A 23,618-nucleotide genomic window follows, 5' to 3' on the forward strand; every position below is an offset into this window, starting at 1 on the left:
CCACCCCTCCCCTCACAACACAGATTATAGCACCCTTAATAGCAGCTGATGGGGCAGCTAGGTGGCACAGTGGATAGAGCACCAGATCTGGAGTCAGGAAGACCTGAGTTCAAATCCAGCCTCAGACACTTAACACTGGCTGTGTGACCCTAGGCAACTCAACCCCAATTGCCTCACTAAAAAAAAATTAAATTAAATTTTAAAAAAATAGCAGCTGACCATTACAAATATAATCCAGTTTCTATTCAAGTCCGGGTCTATTTTCCTGAAATATAACCATGTGGCCTACACAGTCTTTGTAAGAAGAGAACTGCCAAATGGCTGAGAGACAGCTAAAAGAGATTCTACATGTTTGCCATGGGAGATTTACTTCAGTTGATTGGAGACACATTTCAAGAGAGGACCTCAAGGAGAGGCAATTGGGGAAGAGAGAGTAAAAAAAGAAACAGAGACACCTGAAGAGAGACAAAAAGGGAGAGAGAAAGAGGCACAGATTTTTGAATGGCAGACTAGAATCTTCAAAGCCACAGACTTGTATGGGAAGTTGGGCCCCCCATGTCCCTTGATTTCCAGGGCTTGCACATTTAGAGATTGCTGAGAGTGAACTTCCCTTGGGTGAGATCATTCTCACTCTCAGCTGAAGTACTCATGTACTCTTGTGTAGTCTTTGGTATATCCTAATCTGTAAAACTGCTCTAATTTCTACTTGATGTTTTGCTTGGATAAATAGGATAGTTCCCTATTCACTATTTGTGACAATCTTTTGTGTAACAACTCTTTGGTCAGAAGGGGCTGAGTTGGTGAATATAAATTAAGGGCTCCCTTTGGAGCAATCAGGGAAATGGTTCTCATTCTGAATCTGTTATACCCATTCACTAGAAGTATTTGAGGGGTAGCATATAAATATAATTCTAGCCCAACAGCCCTCTTAGAGACTGGAGGAATGATTACCCAACCTTAAAGGTCCGTGATCTGTCCTGTCCTCTTTTCTCAGGTAAGCTGATGATCGTGCTAGTTGGGTCCTACTCCCACTCTCAGCAGAGATTGACTAAATCTCAAATCAAATCATATGATATCCTCAGTCATACCTACCTACACAACTATCCATCTACCCATCCATCCACCCATCCATCCATCCATCCATCCATCCATCCATCCATCCATCCATCCATCCATCCATCCATCCATCCATCCATCCATCCACCCATCCATCCATCCTTCTTTCTTTCTATCTATCTATCTATCTATCTATCTATCTATCTATCTATCTATCTATCTATCTATCTATCTATCTATCTATCTATCTATCTATCTATCTGTATCTATTATTTACCTATCTATGTATTTATCTGTATATTTTGTATGTATGTATGTATCTAGCTAACTATTGAAACAAAGGACCTAAGAAGCCCTGTAATGTAATTCCTCACAAGGAAACTGAATACCAGAGAGTTTTAAATGTCCTACTCAAAATCCACAGAGCCAGGATTTGAACCAAGGGAAACAGTGATCTTTGTATTCAAATCCTCATTTTAATTATAGTCTTTATAAAGACCAAAACTCATAGATTTTCATTACAGGTTATAGAGATGATAGAAGCAATCAGTGGACTACATTTAAAGGAAAAATACTTTTCTATCTGAGCTCCTAATGGGTTTCCATCCAGCTAGACATTTTTATCTTATTACTTAGAGTAGAGACGGTGGGGTGAAGTGGCTAGACAGCTGGTCTAGAGTCAGGAAGATTTTGGTCCAGCTTGTACCTCTGACATCTACTGGTTGTGTGACCCTGATAAATCACTTAACCTCTCGAGGTCCCCTAGGAAACTCTCTAAGACTAAGTTGGAAAATAAAAGTTGTATCATCTGTCTTGGTAAAGGATGGTCCTCCCTGGAAGTTGTTTTCACTGATCAAATCACAGGTCCAGTAAAACAAACAAGCAAACCCCAAACTATAGTAGACAAGTAATTTTTTTTCCTCATTTTAGTATCCAAAAAAAGACCACACTGTGTCTAGCTGTATGAAGTGGTTGTTTGTTTTTGTTCAGTCATTTTTCAGTCATGTCTGACTCTGGTGCCCCATTTAGGGGTTCCTTGGCAAAGATACTGAAGTGATTTGCCATTTCTTTCTCCAGCTCATTTTACTGATGAGGAAACTGAGGCAAACATTTGGCTAAGTGACTTGCCCAGGGTATAGATTTGAACTCACAAAGATAAGTCTTTCTGATTTCAGACTAGGAGCTCTATCCACTGCACCATCTAACTGACTCTATGAAGTGGTTGTATTAAATATTAAAAAATGCATCTTTAAATGTAGTTTATAAATTGTTTCTCTTCCACCTACCATCTAAATGGTTAAGGGTTAAAAGCCTCCAAGAACTTTATGAAGGTCTGGTACTGACCACTATACCAGACCAAAGTCTCGAACATAAGAGGTGACTAATAAAGGCTTTTTGAATTAACTGGATTAGAGAGAGAATAAAATATCATCACTGCCCTTGGGCATCGTTTTATTGCCTTTCAAGAGCTAATAACTGTGCCCTTGAAGGATTATACTCTCACTCCCCTCACTAATTTCAACCTGTTCTGGGCTTTTAGTTGTTTCACTTTTTAAGTTTCTAAAAATGAAAGTATTAAGCCCTGTTGCCTCTCCATCCCCCAGAAATCAAAAGAACAAGTTTGTTTTAAGAAGGAAAAGAAGATAGGGGTAGGAGAAAGTTCCTTGGCTAATAGAAGTGGGGGTAGGGGGATCAAACTGCTTTGAGTTTCAACTGGAATAGGGAAATTTCTTCATCCTAAAATGTATTCATAGCACCTGGGGCACTCCCCTCTCATACTTGGAGCCCTACCTTAACTTCAAGGTGATCTGGGATCTATATTCAAAACCGTAGCTCACAAACTGCCACAGATCTGTTCACTTATATTAATCAGAGGACATGAGTGATTTAGCATAAAGATATTTAATAGAATAGTGTAGTAAGTAGAAGTCCTTGCTCCCAAGGAATTCATGTGCTGATACAGCAAGATAGGAATAGCTAGGTGGCACAGTGGGTAGAGCCTTGGACATGGAGTCAGGGAAGACTCATCTTCCTGAGTTCAAATCTAGTCTCCAACACTTACTAATTGTGTAACCCTGGGTAAGTCACTTAACCTTGTTTGCCTCAGTTTCATCATCTGTAAAATTAGCTGAAGAAAGAAATGGTAAACTAATTCAGTATCTCTGCCAAGAAAATGCCAAATGGAGTTATGAAGAATCAGACATGAGTGAATAACAATAACAAGAACAACAGCAACAAGGACAGCAAAATGATGCAAATAGGAGAGATTAGTTGAAGGGTAGATAGAAAAGCCCAGTGGTCATGACTATTCTGGAAATATATTTCATATGACTACACATGTATAACCTATATAAAATTACTTGCCATCTCAGAGAGTGGGGAGGGGAGAGAAGGAGGGAGGGAGAGAATTTAGAATTAAAAAAATTTTTTTTAAATGTTAATAATTGTTTTTACATGTAATTGGAAAAAAAAATTTTTTTAACGAACAGCTCAGTGGTCCTTAGGGTTCCATTGTACTACTACCACTAGATAGCATTTATAAAGTAACTACTATGTGCCAGGCACCATGCTAAGTGCTTTACAAATATTTTTTCAGAAAGGCGGATGGCGTGGCAAGTAATCCAGTTTGGTTAAATAGTAAGACATAAGGAGTGTGGAGTTAAGGCTAATGTGTAAATGCATCTTCTTTAGTATTATTCCAATTAATAAAACCACATCTATTTCTGATATTGAGCCATTTGACAGCACCAAAGACTTTGGTGGGACACATGTAGTGAACACATGACTAGGGTATATGGTGTGGAGTAGCACATGAGAGGGAAGATTACTCATGCCTATAGCATTGCTGGTAGCCTCTGGTGAGGTTGTCATCCCCTTTGCCTTCCACTCCTCTTTGCCGCGCATCCCGCTTCACCATTGTGTGCATTACTCCCCTGGGAGCATCATTCCACTAGACTTATGGTCACTGTTGAGCATGTCATCTCTTCTAGCTGGCACCGCTGGGCATGTGGTCACCAATCTTCCCTCTGTTTTCTGATTATGGATATCATCTCATCAGAATCACCTCTTGGCCATTTCAGCTCCCATCTGTTAGGGTGAAGTGACCAGAAAGCCTCTCTCTGATAAAGTCAGAGTGACTTGTAGTCATAACCAGAGGCTATGAGACCCTACACCCAGCCTAAGGGGCTGCCAGTGAGAAAGAATGCCCCAGGTTCTTTTCTTTGAACTCAGTATCTTGGGCTAAATAGCAGTCTTTGGGGCTGGGTAACCATATGACTTACTGTTTAAGATTTTCAAGATTCTCTCTGGAGTAGTATGCAAATGAATTTAACAGAGAATAAAAGCCTCTTTTGGCAAGCTCGTTGTCTCTACCAACACAATTCTTGCCTTTATGGTGTGTGTGTATAATTATATATGCATATATATAATTTAGATATTACTATATATACTTTCTATATAAAAGAAATCATTTGAGATCCACAAAAACCCTTGGGAATGGAGTGGAGTGGGGAATAGGTGTTACTATTATCCCCATTGTATAGATGAGGAAAAAAGCAGCGATTTCTATATTTGTCTTTATAATATTTATATTTGTAAATGTATATATTTGTTATATAAAGCATATGATATAGAATATTATGCACATACTTCATATACACAATAAAAGCAGTCATTTATATATTTGTAATATACAGTTACATAATACAAAATAGGTATATTACTATATATTTTCTCTATATAATATGTGCATTATATATGCATATACCCATAGGTGTGTGTAAATGTGTATGTGTGAGCTTCTAGTTTGGGTGCTGTATTTTGTCCTTGGAAAAAGCATCTTCTAGAATATTCTTTTGGGGGGGCAGCTAGGTGGTGCAGTAGATAAAGCAGCAGCCTTGGATTCAGGAGGACCTGAGTTCAAATCCAGCCTCAGACACTTGACACTTACTAGCTGTGTGACCCTGGGCAAGTCACTTAACCCTCATTGTCCCACCAAAAAAAAAATTAAGGTGACATAAAAACTAAACATAACAATAAAAACATTAAAAAAAAAAGAATATTCTTTTGGGAGGGGCGGGGCAATGAGAGTTAAGTGACTTGCCCAGGGTCACACAGCTTGTGCCAAGTGTCTGAGGCCAGATTTGAACTCAGGTCCTCCTGAATCCAGGGCCGGTGCTTTATCCACTGTGTCACCTAGCTGCCCCCTAGAATATTCTTTTTTAAAAAAAACCTTTTACTATTGTCTTTCATTTTTTCTATCCCAGTTATTTCTAGATATACCAGCCTTTATCCCTGTTGCAACTGAAAATCCCCTCTTGCAAATGAGAAAAAAAAAAAGTTAATTAAAATCCCCACTACAGGGGCGGCCAGGTGGTGCAATGGATAAGCACCGGCCCTGGATTCAGGAGTACCTGAGTTCAAATCCAGCCTCAGACACTTGACACTTACTAGCTGTGTGACCCTGGGCAAGTCACTTAACCCCCATTGCCCTGCAAAAAAAAAAAAAAAAAAAGAATAAAATCCCCACTACAAATGTCTGCATTGGATGGACAATTCTGTTCTTATAGTTTTCCACTCCTCTACTGAAAAGATAGAATACGTTTTATTATCTATTCTCTAGGACAAATACTGGTTTTTATAGCCACTCAGAGTTCAATTTTTTATAGTGCTCTTTTCATTTAAATTATTATAGAGTACATTTTGTTCTCCTATTTCTGCTTATCTCATTTAACGTCAGTTCATATAAATCTTCTGATTTCTTTGAACTCTTTGTATTCCTAATTTCTTACTGCACAATAATATTTCATTATATCCATATACTACAATTTGTTCCCTGATGGTTACCAACTTTGTTTCTTCCTCTTGGCTACCACCAAAAAAAAAAAAAGCTACCATGAATATTTCAATATACAGAACTTTCCTTAGGACTTTGATCACCTTGGGGAATATAGCAAGTAGTAGAATCACTATATCAAAGGGTATAAAATAGTTTAGTAATTTTTCTCACATAACTCCAAGTTACATTCTAAAATGAGTGGGACCAATCCACAGCTTCATCGACTGTAAGTTCATATGCCTGTCTTCCCATTGTTTCTCTACCATTGACTGTTTTCTTACTTTAGTTGCTTTGTTAAGTGTGAGGTGGTTTAATTTTCATTTTGCTTATCATTCATTATTTGGAGCCTATTTTTATATTTTCATTAATAGATTACAATTCTGCTTTTGAGAGCAGTTTGTTCTTATCCATCGACCACTTATCCACATGGGGAATTACTCTTTGTCTCTTACATTTGTATCAACTCCCAACATATCTTGGATATCAGACTTTTGTCAATAATATTTGATGCAAAGATTTTCCCCCATTTGACAGTTAATGATAATAACAGCTAACATTTATATAGTACTTATATATGCCAGGGACTGTACTAAGTGCTTTACAATTATTATCTCATTTGAGCTCCACAAAAATCCTGAGGAGGAAGTGAGGAAGTAGGTGCTATTATTCTTCTCATTTTATAGATGAGGAAACGGAGGCAAAGTCACTTGCACAGGGTTATGCAGTTACTAAGTGTCTAAGGCTGGATTTGAACCTAGGTCTTCCTTACTCCAGTCCTGATGCTCTATCCATTGAGCCACTGGCTGCCTAATTTCTCTCCTTATTGTATCTGTATTGGTTTTTATTAATACAAAAAAATTGAATTTTATGTAATAGAAATTATGTTCTTTCAGGATTATCTCTAGACCTTATTTGCTTAGGAATTCTTCAGTTATTTATTTAGCTATTCCCCAACAGATGGGCATCCCCTCAATTTCCAGTTCTTTAGCTATAGCTAAACTCTTCTCTAATTTTTAAAAATGATGCTACTTTTTATACTCCGTCAGTGACTCATTTGAATATTATTGTGGTATGTGGTGTTAGTTGCTGACCTAAGCCTGTTTTCTGCCAAACTGCTATCCAGATTTCCCAGTAGTTCTCAAATAGGGTGTCTTCTTACAAACTATCATGTGCCTCTTCACACATACACAATCATGTACACAAACATATGCAAATATAAGCATGTATAAGTGTGCACACACAAACATAAGCATATATGCCTGCAGAAGAATAAGTTCTATATAGGCTCTGCCCTCTAGGAACATCACATAAAAGAGCCTCCAACTGAAAAATGAAAGACCTGGGTTCTATTCCTGCTCTGTCACTAATTAACTTTGTGATTTGGGCAAGTCATACAACATCTCTGAGGCTCATTTTTCTCATCTATAAAATGGGGATAATAATTCTTGACTTACCTCATAGAAATGTTGAGGATCAAATGAGATAATCATTGTAAAAGCACTTTGAAAAGTTAAAAGAACTGTACAGGGGGAAGGTGTTATTACAGCTAATGATGCAGGGGTTGGTTGTGTGAGGTCTTTTCAGGGGGCTGTGAAAAGAAGTAGGAGGAGGTGAATAATACATGACTCACAGAATGTCAGAACTGGAAAAGAACCCCATTATTTTACTGATGAAGAAACTGAGGCTCTGGAAGTAACTCGTCCAGAGTCACCCAGGTAGTACATGAGACCAGTTCTTTCTACTCTATCATACTGACTCTTCCATCATGTTTCACACTAGATGAGATTCCCCAGGTCCCCTTGGCCCCTGGAAGACCTCTAGGAAATCTTGGGCTATATTGATGGTGGTCACAGAACTGTATCCCAAACTCCAGAGGCTCTTCTCCCTATTTCCACCTGCCCATCACAAGGGCAGTTTCAGCATCTTCCTACTGCATTAGGGCTAGACCATTGTGATAGCCTTTTTTTTTCTTTTCTTTTTTTTTTTTTTGGTGAGGCAATTGGGGATAAGTGACTTGCCCAGGGTCACACAGCTAGTAAGTGTTAAGTGTCTGAGGCCAGATTTGAACTCAGGTCCTCCTGACTCCAGGGCTGGTGCTCTATCCACTACCCCACCTAGCTGCCCCGTGATAGTCTTCTTTTTTTTTTTTTTAATTTTTTTTTTTTTTTGCGGGGCAATGGGGGTTAAGTGACTTGCCCAGGGTCACACAGCTAGTAAGTGTCAAGTGTCTGAGGCCAGATTTGAACTCAGGTACTCCTGAATCCAAGGCTGGTGCTTTACCACTGCGCCATCTAGCTGCCCCCGGTGATAGTCTTCTAATTGGTCTTCCTGCTTCTGGTTTATCCCCTCTCTAATCAATTGTCCGCTTTATTGCCCAAGTAAGCTTACTACTATCATCTTGCTGACCATCTACTCAACAACTCTCTTATTACTTATCTAATTAAATCAATTCCTGATCCTGGAATTCAATACCCTCCATGATTCAGAGAACTCTTTTTATTACATTCTTAGGCCTACCTTTCCAAGTTTCTTATTCCTTAACCTTTTATATTCTAAATTCCAGTCAGCATGGACATTCTTGTCCTGCTCAATCCTGTCTCAGAGAGAACCCTATACCTGATGATGATGATGACAACAACGACAATGATGACACTTCTTATTCAGTTGTGTTTGATCCTTGTAACCCCATTTGGGATTTTCTTGGCAAAAATACTGGAGTAGTTTGCCATTTCCTTCTCCAGCTCATTGGACAGATGAGGGAACTGAGACAAATAGGATTAAGTGACTTGCCTAGGGTCACACAGCTAGTAAGTGTCTGAGGTTGGATTTAAACTCAGGTCTTACTGACTTCAGATCCAGAGCTCTATCCACTGTGCCTCTTAGCTACCCTCATCTAGTCTAAGTCCTCATTTTACAGATGAGGTTCTAGAGAGATGTAAACATACCTTTGGGGGTCAGTTTGGTCCCATCACTGAGTGTATAAAGGAGATAGATAAGTCTAGAAAAGTAAGAGGGAAGCAGATTTTGAAGGATTTTAAATAAAAGAGGAGTTTTTATATGATCCTAGAGGTTATTGCCTAGAGGCAATAGGGAGCCAGAGCAAGGGAAGAGAAGTAATGTATAATGAGCCTAGAAAGGTAGAGCTTTAGGGAGGTAGCTCCCAGACAGAGCCTGGTCTTCAGCTCTGGGGTTCTGGTTCTCCTTGACAAAACTGACCCGGTCAGCATCTCCTTCCCTCGACCACCCACTGTACCAATTTCACTCAGTCATTTCCCCATTTGGGCTGCATAGGGAGGAATGAGGATGGCTTGAACATGAAAGGAAATTTTCCTGTGTCAGAACCAGCTGGAGAGCAGTCTGGGCACGAGGGCATCGAGGTGGAGTGGGTAGAGTGCCCAGAGTTTGGAGTTGGGGCAGAGGAGGCACTGCACCAGAAAAGTCAGCCTTCGCTCCCCCTCCCTGCCCCCTTGGACTGCCACACTCATCACCAGCAGCCAGCACCACCCCTCCCACCTCCTACTTCCTCCCCCCACGCGCACAGCAGGGGAAAAGGTCAGCGGGCACCACCAGTAGCCTTATCTGGGGCCACATCTTCAGCAGGACTAGATGTTCTGAAGCATTCTCTTCCTCCAACGGAAACCCTGCAAGCAACCGCCCCTGGCACCGTGTTTTATCACCCACAAGAGGAGGGAGCCGAGGGAGGGGCACACTGGGCCTTTTCTTCCTGCTTTTAAGCAGCAGCCTTATACAGTGACCTTGACTGTGCTAAGGGGGCATTCAGCAAGGTCACCAGCACGGGCTAAGTGCCATGGGGCAGAAGGTCTAAATCAAATCCAAACAAGGATTATAGTCCAGTGTCTGGAGCGATCAGCCAGATGTCCAGTCTCAAAAGTTCACTGATCCGCTATCACCCCCAGGATCAAATATAAAAGTCCTCTGTTTGGCATGCAAATCCCCCTATAACCTGGACCCCATCCCACACCTTTCCAGTCTTCTTACACCTCATAACTCCCGCATTCTAATGACAGTGACACCAGCCTCCTTGCTGTTTCTGTCACAAGATCTGGGAATTTTCTCTGACTGTTCCTCATTCCTGGAAAGCTCTCCTTCCCTGATTTCCTTCAAATCCCAGCTAAAATCTCACCTTCTACAGGTAGCCTTTTTCAATCCCTCTCAATTCTACTGCCTTCTCTCTGTTAATTATTTCCAGTTTATACTGTACATGGCTTGTTTGTGCATTGTCAGTTGCATCTTGTATCCCCCCATTAGACTGTAAGCTCCTTGAAGGCAGGGAGTGCCTTCAGTAGGCACTTAACAAATGTTCATTGATTGACTTAAGAGAGCAGGGGTGGGGGCAGTTAGGTGGTGCAGTGGATAGAGCACTAGCCCTAGATTCAGGAGGACCTGAGTTCAAATCCAGCCTTAGACACTTGACACTTACTAGCTGTGTGACCCTGGGCAAGTCATTGCCTTGCCCTCCTGCAAAAAAAAAAAAAAAGAGATCACAGGACACATTGTTCAAGAGTGGACCATAGGATGGCACTGTTATTTGCATGATTGAACATGTAATAACCTTTATCAAATTGCTTATTGCCTCAGAGGTGGAGAAGGTAAGGGAGGGAGACAGAAAATTTGGAACTCAACAATTTTTTTAAATGAATGTTAAAAATCATTTTTATATCTAACTGGGGGAAATATTATTTAAAAAATTAAATTAGAAGTCACAATGAACCCAACAACAAGAGTAGATCATAGGATTAGAGGTTTTAAAGCTGAAAGGAACCATTTGAAAAAGCAATATGATGCAGGGGAAAGTATATTAGCTGTAAAGTCTGAGATTTGGGGGTTCAATAATGCTTATTTACACATATGACGTTGAGTAAGTTATTTAACTTCTCTAGGCCTCATCTGTAGAATTGGCATGTATACAAAATGTTTACAGCAGCTCTTTTCAGCATAGCCCCAAAATGGACATTAAAGGGGTGCCTACTTATTGGAGGGTGGCTACACAGATTGTGGTATCTGAATGGAATGGGATATGATTGTGTCATTAAGAAATGACAAAACAGGGGCAGCTAGGTGGCACAGTGGATAAAGCACTGGCCCTGGATTCAGGAGGACCTGAGTTCAAATCTGACCTCAGACACTTGACACTAGCTGTGTGATCCTGGGCAAGTCACTTAACCTTCATTGCCCTGCCAAAAAAAAAAAAAAGAAATTACAAAATAGGTAGTTTCAGAGGAAACTGAAACAACCTCTACAATCTGATGCAGACTGAAGTGAGTAGAACTAGGAGAATAATTGATAATGATAAAATTATAGAGAAAAACAGCTTTTGAAAGACTGTAGAGCTCTAATTGATGCAATGATAAAGCATGGAGGCCAGGGGACTGAAGATGAATCACACCACCCACCTCCTGCCAGAGAAGTGATGGATTTAAAATCCAGAATGAGATATGGTCTGTGTGGGAATTTGTTTTGCTGAACTAAACTTATGTATTGTGCAGGGTTGGGTTTTTTTTTTTTTAAGTTCTATGGAAGAGGCAGTGAAAGGGAAAGGGGAAAAAAGTTTGTAAAAAATAAATTAAAAAAATAATGACCCTGGGCAGCTAGGTGGAGCAGTGGATAGAGCACCAGCCCTGGATTCAGGAGGACCTGAGTTCAAATCTGGCTTCAGACACTTAACACTTACTAGCTGTGTGACCCTAGGCAAGTCACTTAACCCCAATTGCCTCACCAAAAAAACAAAACAAAAAAAATGACCCTTCTTAGCTCTAAATCTGATCCTATTGGGGCGGCTAGGTGGCGCAATGGATAAAGCACCAGCCCTGCATTCAGGAGTACCTGAGTTCAAATCCGGCCTCAGACACTTGACACTTACTAGCTGTGTGACCCTGGGCAAGTCACTTAACCCCCATTGCCCCACAACAAACAAAACAAAACAAAAAATCTGATCCTATTACTTATCTACAAATGAGGAAACTGAGGTTCAATGAAAGGAAATTACTTTTGCAAGAAACTTTTCCAGGTGCCCCTGAATGCTAGTGCCTTATCTCTGAGATGATTCCCAGTTTATCCTGTTTGTATTTTGTTTATACAGTTGTTTGCATGTTGTCTCTCCCATTAGATTATAAACTCCCTGAGAGTAGGAACTCTTTTTGCTAGAGCTTATAATCACTAGTGCTTATAACCCAATTTCTCTGGGGTGCCCAGAATAGCTCATCCTTTTCACAACAGAATTCTTTCCTGACACGTAAAGGTTGCCACTTAGCTTTAGAGCCCCTTTATCATCAACCTAAGGTACCCCCTCCACCTCCTCCTCAGTGGGACTGATTTGGTATTAAGCCCTGGCCATGCCTAACCCTCTTCATTCAGGGTTAGGGAAAGAGGAAACCACTCTGATTCTGTTTTAGTCCCTATATCAAATATGGCCTACCTTGTGGCCAGATCTCTAGCCCTACTACACCACAGTACCCAACACACAATAGGGCCTTCGTAAGTATTTCTTGGCTTTGACAAGGTCACATGTAATTTGAACCCAAAACATCTGACTTTGGAACCAGAGATCTTTCCATGGCTCTACCCTGCCTTTTCCAAGAACTCATTCAACTTTAAATCCTGTATTGACAAGGGATGGAGCTTGGATTAAAGTGAATAGGAGATCACCAGTTCAGCCTTTGCTACTAAACTGATGGGTGACTTTGGCCAAGTTGCTTTCTCTATCTCCACTTCACTTTATTCCTTTGTAAAATGAGGGGGCTGGGCAAGCTGACTGCTAAGATCTCTTCCAGTTCTGACATCTAATTATTCTATAATGAGGAGTCCAGATGAACTTTCCAATCTCCACCTTCCACCCTCCATCGTAGCTGCCCCTATAATGGACAGTTTTGACTGACTTACATGAGACATTCTCTCTCTGGTTTCTATGTCTATTCACTGGTCATCCTCCGCTACTAGAGTTTACTCCCTCTTGGTCTTTGTCTCTTAGAATCCCTAAACTCCTTCAAATCTCAGCTCAAATGATCCTTTCAGCATGAAGCCTTTTCTGATACTTCCTCCCATCCAGCTGCTACTGGCTTCCCCTGTAAAACAAAACAATACAAAACAGAACAAAACAAAATGAACAAAAACCCCCACACACTTTTATTTTGCATATATTTCATATGTATACTTGTGTGCTTAATAAATGCTTGTTGATTGCTTTCTCTGATCCAGCTGATACTGAGTTAAAGGCAGGGATGTGCTAGAGCCAGCTCTAACCATCTCACAGAGCCGATGATTGTATTTTCAGACTGATCATTTCTATCTTGGAAAGTGGCAAACATCACAAATCAGGGATTGATTTGTTTCATTGATTTCATTGATTCTAGATTTAAGAAACTGATGGATAAATGTTAATAAGGCAGATTAAACCTAAAAGTATGTCATGCAGACATTTCTGGGAGTCTGGAGATCCATTTGTTAAACATTTGCCAGCACATTTCTGGATAAAGACTTAATAACAACTCACACAAAGGTAGGATTTAAAGTTTACAAAGTACTTTTCTTACAACTCTGTGAGGGAGATAGTGTAGTTATTAGCCCCATTTTCCAGATGAGGAAACTGAGGGTCAGTGAGGTTGTAGTCCTTGCCCAGGGCCATATAGTTAGTCATCATTGAGCACAGGTCTCCTGACTCCAGCCTTGGAGCTTGTTCCCAAGAGAAGTCAGACAAGGGCAGCCTGGGGAAAACCAAGAGAGGGGAGGAGTACAGGAGCAAAGCAGGCAAAGGACAGGCCTACACTTGTGCTTTTGATGAGGGGGTTTGGGGGGTGGTGGGAAGGCAGAATTTATAAGGCAGCATGGTGAAATAGAATGGGCAAAGAATCACAGAATTTTAGAGTTGAGAGAGAACCATCTAGTCTGTCCTCTACATGAAAGGAATGCCCACTTCAGCACACCTCACAAATGAGTATCCAGATTCTGCTTGAAGACCCCCATGAAGGAGCAGCCCTCCCTTTCAAGGCAACCCATTCCTCTTTTGGAGAGCTCTAAATTTTTCCTATCTTCAAACCTAAATCATCCCCTTTGGGGCCCCTACCCATTGTTCCAGGTTTGACCCTCAAGGGTCAAATAAAACAAATCTAATCCTTTCTCCACAGGACAGCCCTTCAAATACCAGGGGAAAGTGGTTTGCAAAGTGAATAGAGGACACAACTAGGGAATGAGACATTAGGATTCAAATTCTGTCTGACATGATGTATCACCTCAGTCTGCTTCACCTTGCTTATCTGTAAAATGGAATACTTGGAGCACCTACCCTCCCAGAATTATTTTAGAGTTCTAAAAATACAGAAAGTAGTAGTAGTAGTAGTAGTAGTAGTAGTAGTAGTAGTAGTAGTAGTAGTAGTGATGGTGGTGGTGGTGGTGGTGGTGGTAGTAGTGGTAGTAGTGGTGGTGGTGGTGGTAGTAGTAGTGGTGGTGGTGGTGGTGGTAGTAGTGGTAGTGGTGGTGGTGGTGGTAGTGGTAGTGGTAGTAGTAGTGGTGGTGGTAGTAGTGGTGGTGGTGGTGGTAGTAGTGGTAGTAGTGGTGGTGGTGGTGGTGGTAGTAGTAGTAGTGGTGGTAGTAGTAGTGGTAGTGGTGGTAGTAGTGGTGGTGATGGTAGTAGTAGTGGTGGTGGTAGTAGTAGTAGTAGTCAGAGAAGGAGGAGGAGGAGGGGAAGAAGGAGGAAGAAGGGGGAGGAGGAAGAGTTGTAATAGGAGTAGTAGGACTTGTAGTTGTAGTAGTTCTTGCAGTAGTAGTGGCAATAGTAGTAGTAGTTATAGTAGTATCAGTTGTAGTAGTAGTGGTGGTAGTAGTGGCAGTAGTTGTAGCAGTTGTGGTAGTAGTTAATGGTAGTAGTTGTAGTAGTGGTAGTAGTTTTAGCAGTTGTTGTAGTAGTAGTGGTGGTAACTGTTGTAGTGGTAGTTGTGGTAGTACTTGTTGTTGTAGTAGTAGTTATTGTAGTTTTAAAGACAACATTGGATTTAGAGCCATAAAATGTAGATTCAAGTTTTTATTCTCTTATTGACTAGCTGCATGTGTAACCATAGCATAAGTCACAACCCAGTTTCCCCTTCTCTGTAAACTAGAGGTAACTAATACAAAGGTACCAGCTCTGGATTTGGAATCAGAAGGCTTGGGTACAAATATTCAGACTGCTGCTAACTACACCAGCCTCAGTGTCCTCATCTGTACAATGAGGGGCTTGGTATTGTCAATGACTTCTAAGGTCCCTGGTAGCTTTAAATCCATGCTCATATGTTCCTAGTACAATTCATTTAAATTCAACAAACTTTTATTAAGTCCTTATGATATATCAGACACTGTTCTGAGGAAAGAGCTTTGTAAGCAGCGTGTTCCCATGACTGGAATGTTCTCCTGCCTCAACACCCCCTCTTGGAATTCCTAGCTTCCTTCAAGGATCAATTCCAATGCTCCCTAAGCCTTTTCTGACCACCCCACCCCCCAATCCTTCCCACATTTCCAAGCAGTTCTGGCTCTCTTCTTCCTCCCTGTATTTGTTGTCTACAGTTTGTATTTATTTATCTGTGCATAATATTACAACCCCAAGATAGTTGAAATAGATGATAGATTAAGCACTCACAACATTCCAGGCACTGTTCATACACAATGTGCAAACATGAGCAAGAAAGACAGTCCTTGTCTTTAAGGAACTTACCTTCTAGTGAGGAAAGACCATATAGAAATGGGAGCTGGAAAGGGGGAAGGTTGATGGAGGCCCAGGTTGTGAAAGTGGCCAGGAAGTAAGGTCTGAAGCCAGGCTTCTTAAAGCTAATGCTCACCTAACAGAGCTCCATTAATATTGTTTGTTTTTTTTCCCGGTGGGGCAATGAGGGTTAAGTGACTTGCCCAGGGTCACATAGCTAGTAAGTGTCAAGTGTCTGAGGCCAGATTTGAACTCAGGTCCTCCTGAATCCAGGGCAGGTGCTTTATCCATTGTGCAACCTAGCTGCCCCCTGACTCCATTGTTGAGGAATATCAGTCCAAACCCCCTTCCCTGGTCACCACTTTCCTAGATTTATTGTCTTCCCCCTAGAAGGATCTCGCTTTGGCATTTGTATCTCCAGCACCTAGCACAGAGCCTGGTGCATATTAGGATTTTTAAAAAATTTCAATAAATTCATTAATTCATCTATTTTTTCATTCAAGTCTTACTCATTACGAGGCAGTGGAGGCCCACATCTTTCTGGCTGTTTTTCTAAGTATATCACACCCTAACTACCAGTCCCCAAAGCATAAATACAAGGGGCTTGATTTGATGTATCCTAGGCCTAGTTCTGGGCAAGCTTTTTTTCCTTTTCTTTTCTTTTTAAGGCAATCTGGTTAAGTGACTTGCCTAGGGTCCCACAGCTAGTAAGCATCTGAGACTGCATTTGGATTCAGGTCCTCCTGACTCTAGGGTTGATGCTCTATCCACTGCTTGACCTAGCTGCTCCCCTCATTTTTTTTTCAAGAATTAGATTGTGTTCTCTGTAAGCCCCTGCTCTTGTTTCTCCTCCTCTCAGTCCCTAAGATGTTCACCAGGAAACCAGCCCTCTAGACCATTCCTGGTAAAGAACTAGGTAGAAAGAAGAGTCATGATCCAAAAGGATTTTGAAGGGTTAAAGCACTGGGATGAATCTAATAGAATGGAAATTAATTGGGATCGTTGTAAATTGGGTACAAAAAACCAATTTCACCAGTACAAAACAGGGGACGCCTGGTTAGAAAAGGGCTGCTAGGTGGCGCAGTGGATAAAGCACTGGCCTTGGATTCAGGAGGACCTGAGTTCAAATGCAGCCTCAGACATTTGACACTTACTAGCTGTGTGACCCTGGGCAAGTCACTTAACCCTCATTGCCCCACAAGAAAAAGAAAAGGTCTGTCTTGAAAAAGATCTGGTGGTCTTAGTGGACCGCATACACATTGAGTCCCCAGTGATGGAGCGGCCCCCAAAGTGAATACAACCTTGAGGTTATATTCAGAAGGGTAGTGCTTCCAAGAAGAGGGAAGTAATGGTCCCACCGCTTCATGATCTTGTCAGACCTTTGTAGAATTCTGTTCAGCTCAGGGCATCAAGGTTTAAGAAAGATATTGATCATCAGGAGAGTGTCTAGAGGAAGGCAGTCAGGATGGTGAAGGGATTGCAGGGTTATTGTTCAAAGGAGGGATTGAACTTGTTCTCTTTGGCCCCAGAAGAGGAAGAGGAAAGGGATAAGCATTTATATGGTACCTATTACATGCCAAGCACTCTGCTAAGTCTTATTTTTTTTGACAAATATTATCTCATTTGATCCTCACAACCTTGCCAAGTAGGCAATGTTATTATATCCATTTTACAGTTGAGGAAACTGAGGCAAACAGAAGTGACTTGCCCAGGGTCACACAGCTAGTAAGTATCTGAGGCTGGATTTGAATTTCTGTGTCTCTATCTCTGTATGTCTCCATCTCTCCACCTCAATCGCCTATCTTTGTCTGTGTGTCTCTCTCTGTTTCTGTCTGTCTGTCTGTGTGTCTCTCCCTCTCTGTTTCTATTTCTGTATGTCTCTCTGCCTCTCTATCTCAATCTCTCTCTCTTTCTCTGTCTCAGTCTCTTTATTTCTCTCTTTCCCTCTCTCTTTCTCTCTTCCTCTGGCCCCCTCTGTTTGGCTTTTCATGGGAATTTGAATGTGTGGGCGTGTGTTTGCTGCAGGGAGATGCTTGATTCTCTCTGTGGCCCAAGCTGGGGGTGGGGGTGGGGGGTGGTTTGCTCCTCAAGTAATAGGAAGTGGGGGAAACTAGGAGGTCAAAGGAAGGGAACAGGGTCAGTCGGAAGGGGACGGGGCTAGTGGAAAGTTTTAATTACAACATCTTCTAGAAGCAACTTCGAGTTTTTGTCCTTTTGTCTGATAGCATTCTGTCATTCTGAGCAGTAGACAATTATTTTTTGAGTGAGCTGATGATATGTGGTTTTTATTTTTATCAATGTTTCCTTTCCATCTTGCTCCAGATCACAGAATGACAGCACAGGAAGGGATCTCCTAGAGACCATCCCTTTCATTTGCCAGGAGAAGCAACTGAGGCACAGAACGGGGAGGTCACTCACCCAAGCCACACAGCTAGTGAGTAGCACTGGAAAGTCTTAAACCCAGGTGTCCTGACCCTAAGCGCTTTCAACCACTCCTTCCCCTCCAGGGTCCCTGTCGAGCACTAAAAAGGAATGGCACCCATTTCCTAGTAGCATCAACTCAGTGACTCAATGAAAGCCTCTCTCATTCAAATCAAATATTTAACGGAAATCAGAGGTGAATTGTCTTATTTTTAAAATACAAGACTCTTTCTGAAGTAGGACTTTTTAAGGTCAACTATCCAAAGTAGGTGTCAGTGCTATTTTGGATTTATCCAAATATATAGAAAGCAGCCTTCAGGGCCTGGGCAGGGCATTTGTGTGGAAGATTTGAAAATTGTGCACTCCTATTGTCTTTCTCTTTTCTTTGCAGAGGTGGGCAACTAGAGCTGTAGAGGTTTGCATATACTCTCTGATTTAGTTGACATGTTGGTCTGCTCTCTCTCTCTCTCTCTCTCTCTCTCTCTCTCTCTCTCTCTCTCTCTCTCTCTCTCTCTCTCTCTCTCTCTCTCCCCTCTTTCTTCCCCCCTCCTCTTCCTCCTCTCCTTCTCTTCCTCACTTCCCGTCTCTTCCAGTCTGTCTCTGATATAAAGAATGGCTCTTTGGGTGGAGAAAGAGGTGGGATATCCCTTTATTAGGAAATGAAAGTCACAAAAAAAACAAAAGATAGCATTTTTTTTTAAAGAAAAAAAAAAAGAAAATTGTAGTTGCCTGTGTGTTCATGTTAGCAAGCAAGAAGCTCAGAGCCCTCACTGGAGTTATTTCCTTTAAATTTTCTGAGCCTCTGTTTCCTTGCATATAAGATGGAGTTTGTAACATTCTAACTGCCTCACAGAGTTGTTATGGGAAAGACACTTTGTAAAACCTCAAAGGGCTTTAAATGCAAGCAGAAAAATTTGTTCTTGATGACTGATCAGAATTGGACTTCAGGAAAAAAAACAACATTTTGGCAGCTGTGTGGAAGATGGATTGGAGGGGGGGAAAATTTGATACAGACCAATTAGGTTATTGTAATAGTCCAGGCAAGAAGTGATAATAGCCTGACCTAAGGTTGCTGTTGCATCAGTAAGGAGAGAAAGGAAGAAGGGGAGGTAAGATCAACAAGACTTAGCAAGTGATTGACTATTCTGGGGAAGGGAAGAGTGAAGAATCGAAGATGACTCTAAGGTCTCAAACCCAGGTAACTGGAAAAATGGTCACATTCTCTACAAAAGTAGGGCAGCTAGGTGGAGAAGTGGATAAAGCACAGGCCCTGGATTCAGGAGGACCTGAGTTCAAATTCAGCCTCAGATACTTGACACTAGCTGTGTGACCTTGAGCAAGTCACCCCCCCAAAAAAAATAAATGAATGGATGAATGAATGAATAATAAAATAAAATAAAATGTCCATCCCGATAGAACTGGAGCTCAGGAGAGAGACTATGCTAGATTCATAGACCTAGGAATCAGATATATAGCGATCAGTCAAAAATATTCATTAAGTCCTTACACATTCTAGTCACTGTGCTTAAGCAATAGAATGATAATTAAACTCTTGGAAACTGGTGAGGTGACCACCAGCCTTTTGGTGATGAGTTCAAGTTTTACCTGTTCAAAGCAGGCAAGCAGAAAGAATCATGGAATTCCACTAGGCTGAGTGTGAGCATTTAGAAATGTTTTCTATGCAGGTTTCTAGAGACCTGCCTTGATAAGGAAATAAATATCATAGAATCCCCAAATTTTGCACCCAGAGGCCTTAGGGGTTATTTAGTTCAGGCTTTATTTTCTTCTTTCTTTCTTTCTTTCTTTTTTAATTTTTTTTTTAGTTTTTAGTAAGGCAATTGGGGTTAAGTGACTTGCCCAGGGTCACACAGCTAGTAAGTGTCAAGTGTTTTGAACTCAGGTACTCCTGACTCCAGGGCCGGTGCTCTATCCACTTCACCACCTAGCTGCCCCTAAGCCCTTTATTTTCTAGAAAAGGAAACTGAGGTCAAAAAGGTGAAATTGCTTGCTCCAGGTGACATAGTTCCTTATTGGCAGAATCAAGCCTAGGATTCAGGGTTTCTGATTCCTCAGGGAGACAGTCTTTCCAAGACCCAGCCTGACATGTAATTAGCACCTCAATGAGTTTTCTGAAAACAAGGTTGCCCCTAGGTCTAGACCAGTTTTTCCTCTTAACCTTTCCTTGACAAGCTTCTCCACACTTCTAATTACTAAAAAAAAAAAAGGGTTTGCTTGATCAAAGGTAAACTTCAGTCCAGCAAAGTTTTCACAAACCCTAAATCAGTGGTTTTCCTGCAATGTCAGTTTCACCATGTCAATGACCTTGACCTCCTGGAAATAGAATTAGCTGACTGTCAACCCTTTTCCTCCCAGCTCTGGGATGGGAGGGGAGACTGGAATGGATGGACTGATTATCAGTGTTTGGTGGTGATAGATAGCTGGGGATTTCTCAGGCCCTCTGAAGAGGAACAACTCCTTTTCTGCTCAACTATCTGGTCTGTGGCCAGTTAGCTCACAGTCCTCCCTTATACCTACCCAGGTGACACTAAGGTTAAAGGTTTTCCCTCATCTTTACCTCTCTTAAAAGCCTAGCTTCCGTTGTGCACAGGGACAGCAATATTGTTTGATGAAGAACTGTGAATAATTGAACTATTCTCAGCAACACAATGATCTAAGGCAATCCCAAAAGACTAATGAAGAAGCATATTCATCTCCAAAGAAAGAATTGATGTTGATTTAACACAGACCGAAGCTATTTTCCCCTTTCTTTCATTTTTTCTTTTATTCGAATTTCCTTATACAAAATGACTAATATGGTAATGTTTTACATAATTGCATGATTGCTTGCTGCCTCAGGGAAGGGGGAGGGGAGGAAGGGATGGAGGGATAAGAACTGAAACTCAAAACTATAATAAAAGTGTTTATTATTTTAAAAACAAAAAGCCTAGCTTCCTTCAAGGTTCAGCTCAAATGCTGTTTTCTATGCCACTTCTTTCCTGATCTCCTCCCCCATTGTTAGTACCCTTCCATTTTTCACTATTATGTTTTCTTTTGAGTTATCTCTGTATATGCTATTTCTCCCAGGGTTACTATGCCCTCCTCCTGACCCCCCAGCCTTTTATCTCCCTTTTATATATTATATTAACCCATTAAGAATGTAAGCTCCTTGAGGACAGGAACTGGGGTTTTTTTGTTTTGTTTTGTTTTTTGCATTTGTAGCCTCTGACCTTAGCCCAGTGCCAGGCATCTAATAAGGCCCTAACAAATGCTTTTTTGTGTGTTTTGTTTGTTTGGTTGGTTTTGGTGAGGCAATTAGGGTTAAGTGACTTACTAAGTGTTAAGTGTCTGAGGTCGGATTTGAACTCAGGTCCTCCTGACTCCAGGGCCGGTGCTCTATCCACTGCGCCATCTAGCTGCCCCTAACAAATGCTTTTTGCCTCTCTTCCTGCCTCTTTAGACCAAGCCGGTCTCCTCATTGTCATTTTCCCCCCAGGGAGATTGTAAGCCTCCTGAAGGCAGGGAAAGTCATTTATTTCTGTATGTATCTCCCTATAGCACCTAGTTTAGAGTCCTTTGCTGAGTACTTGAACCTGGAAGTGGAAGAACCATTCATTAACATAACTAAAGAGAGGTTCCTTATTAGAAAGGTGGCCATCAACTGGTGAATTTGTAGCAACTCACAAAGTTGTGAAGAGGGTTCATGCAGCTACTTGGGTGGGAGGAAATAACCAACACAAGAAAATGTCAAACCAAACATGTCCAAACAGTTTTGATTCTGCCATCAATGATCTGTGTAAATTGCAAATTCCTCTTTTGAGGCTGCAATTCCCTTCTCTGTAAAATGAGGGGATTGGACTAGTCCAGGGGTTCTGTGTGTGTGTGTGTGTGTCTGAGATGTACTCCTTTGCTAGTCTGAGGAAGCCTGTGGATGGATCCATTCTCAGAAGAATATTTTTAAATGGATAAAATACGTAGAATTACAAAGGAAGCCAATCATATTGAAATACAATTATAAAATTTTTTTTAAAAGACTTAAAAAAAAAAGTTCATGGGGGCAACTAGGTGGCACAGTGCATAAAGCACTGGTCTTGGATTCAGGAGGACCCGAATTCAAATCCAGCCTCAGACACTTGACACTTGCTAGCTGTGTGACCCTGGGCAAGTCACTTAACCCTCATTGCCCCACAAAAAAAAAAAAAAAAGTTCATGGACCCCAGGTTTAGATGCCCTGGGACTTGACATTCTTTTGTGTGTGTGTGTGTGTGTGTGTGTGGTTTTTTGTTTTTTGTTTTTTTGCGGGGCAATGGGGGTTAAGTGACTTGCCCAGGGTCACACAGCTAGTAAGTGTTAAGTGTCTGAGGCTGGATTTGAACTCAGGTACTCCTGAATCCAGGGCCAATGCTTTAACCACTGCGCCATCTAGCTGCCCGGACTTGACATTCTTTAACAACTTTTCTACCCCCTAAATGCAATAGTTCTTTTCTGCATACACATGTGCCCATTATATGATGATTCTTATCTATTCATTATAACGAATCCATGGGGATTGTTCCTTGGCAACTATTCGACTAATTTTATTAAATGTTTATAGTGTACTTGAAAGTAAAATGATCTTAATTTTAAAAATACCGTAGTCTAGCTTTTTTTTTTTTTTGGTTGTAGTCTAGCATTTAAAAAAAAACAACACAGAAGAGAACAGAAGGAAAACCAGAAGGAATCACAGATCAACAGGATAGCTTTGAAAATTGATATACTTTAAATAATAAGCAATCTGTCCCCAATAGGTTCATAGTTTCATGTGTAATCCTCTTTTTTGTTCTACTGTAAAAATAGAAACAGTCATTTTATTTGCTATTAAGAATAAAAAAATATTTTTTTTTTTGGTGAGGCAATTGGGGTTAAGTGACTTGCCCACGGTCACACAGCTAAATAAATGTTAAGTGTCTGAGGCCGGATTTGAACTCAGGTCCTCCTGACTTCAGGGCCTGTGCTCCATCCACTGCGCCACGGAGCTGCCCCCATGAATGGGAAATGCAAAGAAGTCAGAGAGCTGTGTGTCAACAGGCAAGGTGGCTTGCCCTCTCTGTATTCCTACAGAACTCAGGGAAACAAGTTTCTCCCAGGTCCCAGGAATATGGTAAGAATCTGTTAGCTAAATGAAATCAAGGCTAGTCAGGCTCTGAGGTAAGAATGAAAAAAAGAGAAATGCCCAGTTGTGTTTTCCTTTCTTTTTTTTTTTAATTTAAAAGTATTTTGGTGTTATTTGGAAATTGACAAACATCAAAAAATGGACATTTCCATACGCCCATAACAGAGATTGCAAATAAAATCACAAATCCATTTATGCATGTTGGCATTTTTAAAAAAATTCACTAGAATTTCAAATTTGTCATACTTGTCTGTTTCCTATTCTATGTGTTTAAAAAGGTGCTTTGATGATCTTTATCTCTTATTCTTGTCTTCTTTTGGGCATAACTGTCAATAGTTCTCTTCCTCCACCTTCTCTCCCCCTCTCCCAATTAAAATAGAGAAAACACACCCCACTTACATTTTCATTAACTTTTGGATCCACAACAAAGTAAGAAGACAAAACAAGGGGAGACACTTCAGGTACCC

The sequence above is a fragment of the Dromiciops gliroides genome, chromosome 1 (assembly GCF_019393635.1).
Source record: "Dromiciops gliroides isolate mDroGli1 chromosome 1, mDroGli1.pri, whole genome shotgun sequence".
NCBI lineage: Eukaryota > Metazoa > Chordata > Mammalia > Microbiotheria > Microbiotheriidae > Dromiciops > Dromiciops gliroides.